This window comes from Taudactylus pleione, unplaced genomic scaffold (assembly GCF_031769625.1).
Source record: "Taudactylus pleione unplaced genomic scaffold, aTauple2 ptg000201l, whole genome shotgun sequence".
NCBI classification, from domain to species: Eukaryota; Metazoa; Chordata; class Amphibia; order Anura; family Myobatrachidae; genus Taudactylus; species Taudactylus pleione.
Genome location: NW_028284603.1, coordinates 1,236,999 through 1,240,263, shown reverse-complemented (window position 1 = coordinate 1,240,263; position 3,265 = coordinate 1,236,999). Strand labels below are relative to the sequence as shown.

At 41.4% G+C, this 3,265-nt stretch overlaps 1 pseudogene; it reads left to right on the top strand.

Moving 5' to 3' along the window:
• The first annotated feature begins 265 nt into the window (after positions 1 to 265).
• On the top strand, positions 266 to 1,397 carry LOC148518154 (carbohydrate sulfotransferase 6-like; annotated as a pseudogene).
• Positions 1,398 to 3,265: the final 1,868 nt, after the last annotated feature.

The following is a 3,265-nucleotide window of genomic DNA, read 5'->3' as shown; positions in this document are numbered from 1 at the left end:
TTCCTGTATCCTCAGGGACCATGTGAGATTAATAGTCTTCAGGTGCACCTCCTGCAAGGCTGCTGATTGTAAATATTTCAGGGTGGTCGCACAATGCTGCAACCAGGTGTCAGACAACTTAACTGAAGGAATATCCCAAAACCACTTTGTATTATTTTCTTATATATTATTATTAGTTTCACTTTGAGTTATCCATGCTGGAATGTTTTGACTCTCCATTGCCTCTAATTCTTCATCTTTGTTGTGTTTTCTTTCTGTTATTCCTAGGTTCCTCAACATCATGCACGTCCGATCCTTTTACTACCTTTCTCCTTGCTTTCATCATTGTCTTTCTCCGTCAGTTTCTCCACATCAGACTCCTTTCCCCACGCATCTCTCCTTCAGGTCAGACACAGAAGACTCCTGTCCATCTCCTCATCATATCGTCATGGCGTTCTGGGTCTTCCTTTGTTGGGCAGATCTTCAACCACCACCATAACGTATTTTACCTTTTTGAACCTGGATATTCAGTCTGGATGAGGTTTAAGGAAGAGCCTGCTCAATGACTTCACTACCTGGTCCGAGACCTCTTCCGTTCCCTCTTCACCTGCGATGTGTCACCTCTGGAACAATACCTTCCTAATGGTGGCAAACGCATCTCGGACATGGGATTTTTTGCGGAGAGCCGTGCTCTATGCTTTCCTCCAGTTTGCTCAGCTTATATCCCATCTGAAGGCTTTGATCGTGAGAAATGTTTCCACCGCTGTCGTAATAACACCTTGGACAAAATGGAAAAGGCATGTAGGACGTACAGTCATGTGGTGATGAAAACAGTAAGAATCCTGGACCTTTCTGTTCTCCTCCCACTTTTCAGAGACCCTGCACTTGATCTTCGGATCCTTCATCTTGTGAGAGACCCTCGAGCTATAGCATCATCAAGAAATTACTTTCGCCTCAGCAATCATAACAAAATAGTGCTTAAGGGAATCAATAAAGACAGTAAGGACTCAACACACCAGGTCATGGAGAAAATCTGCGACGCTCAGGTTTCCATCAACCAAGTGGCGACAGCAGCGGGGCATTTTTTGCATGGGTGATATATGCTCATCCGATATGAGGACCTAGTGTTAGAACCTATTTTACATATCAAACAAATGTATGAATTTGCCGGCCTTCAATTAAATGACAGACTAGAGAGATGGATTTACAATGTCACTCATGGCGAACCTAAACAGAATGGTGGTTTTATGCCATTTTCCAAGCAGTCCGCCAGAGTAGCCCAACAGTGGAGAACTAAAATGAAGTTCCAGGTGGTAAAGAAGATCGAACAGAACTGCAAAGCAGCCATGGATTTGTTTGGTTACCTGCCAGTGGGCTCGGTAGATGATCTGAAGGACACAGAGATAGACTTAATTTGATAAATTATAGTAGAAAGACGATGGGACTACAGTATGTAAGAAAGCAGAAACTACAAAATAATGAACATTGTAGAGGGAATCATTATGATGGTTCAAATCCCGACAGCAGCTGCCCGGCAGGGGCGAAAATCCCGATCATCCAAGGTAAGTATTTGCTAACCCTATTCTACCCCCTAACCCTCCCTTAAGGGTGCCTAACCCTAACCTCCCCCCCAAGTGCCTAACCCTAATCCCCCCTCTAAGTGCCTAAACCTAACCGCCGCCTAAATCCAGGGGGGTGACTAACCCTAACCTCCCCCCAGGGGTGCTTAACCCTAGCCCCCCCTTCCCCAGCCTAACCCTAACCTCCCGGGGGGTGCCTAACCCTAAGTCCCCCCCTGGACCCCTAAACCTAACCCTCCCCCCCTGTGGCTGTCCGCACCTAGCTTACCTTTGATCGGTAAGTCGGGTGTCGGGTTCCCGGCGTAGGTCTAATGACAGGAATCAGGATTTCGACGCCTGTCATTAGACACTTGCCGAGATTAGATAGTCGGGAAGTTGGCGGTCGGGATTACGTCCGTCGGCTTCCCGCCTGCTACCCTTGTAGACTGTACAATGGAAAATTCACTGACAAAGTGGTAGAAAAATGCTGAAGTTAAATCAGAGAAAAGCAAAGTACTGCAGGTGTGTATTCCAGAAGTAAAAGTGATCATGGTGAGGGAGCTTTCACGGGTCATTAGTTCAGCTTACTATCCCACATTTTTGATAAGTACATAGAATGCATATAATACACACGCAAGCCGTGTACATACAGTATGAATCCCGCATAGTTTACAAACAAAAAAACTTTTGTATAACTGTCCACGTAGGGTCCCAGGGGCTCATTCATAAACAAGTTTTATCATACGCAATGAGTGATAAAAGTGGTTGCGTATGATAAATGCTGTAATTTTTCAGATAACAGCTTAGATTTTAGTTTAGATTTAGATCGATTTTTAATTGATTAAAATCGACCTTTAGTAAATTTACCCCCTTAGTATTCGTTTTTCTGAGCAGCTTTTGGACAGTACTCAGGGCCTGAACAATCGGTGGTCACACGGTGGGTTTCTGGTAGTGTGTGTCTGTCACAGAGGACGTTGTTCCATTTATATATTTTGGGCGAAATTATAGTAACAGGAAAAATTTTCTTTATCTTTCATGTGGATAAAATTATACACAGATTTCCCTACAGTTACACTCCATAAACTCTTCTAATCTCCCAAAACAATATGTTCTACTAATTATTTAAGGGTACGTACCAGAAAAGCTTATGCTAGATTAATTAACAGTATTTAATTAGAATTTAGCTTAATTGTCTGCATGATAATCAGTTGCAATGGTTACCTGGAGAGGCATCTAATAAAGAGAAGGTTTGCCATAGAATACATGTGATCTACTAATGTTCTGTAGAATATATTACACGCTTACTCGCTATAATGATCCCATTTCTTTTTTTTTTTTTTTTCTTCCATCTTTATTTTTTGAAGCAATAAATGATACAACAAAATATAACAATCATAATATCAAAATACATATGACAGTAAGATGACAATGATACACATAATTCAAGAACATCCAGATATTACAATAGAGTCGTCATCCATATCACATTACCGTATAATATAAATATTGAAAGACAATTTAGCCATATAGATAAAGGTAATCTTATCATATAGGATGTATATAGTAAACATAACAAATAAATAACACCATCATCTCAATATTTAATCAAATAAAACAATCAAAAACAAAAAGAAAAATTATGCTCGCTCACTCCCCCCCACCCCATATCAATGGCTGAAAAATTAGAGGACAATAGGTGGATCACCTTCTGCCATCCGCGTCAGATA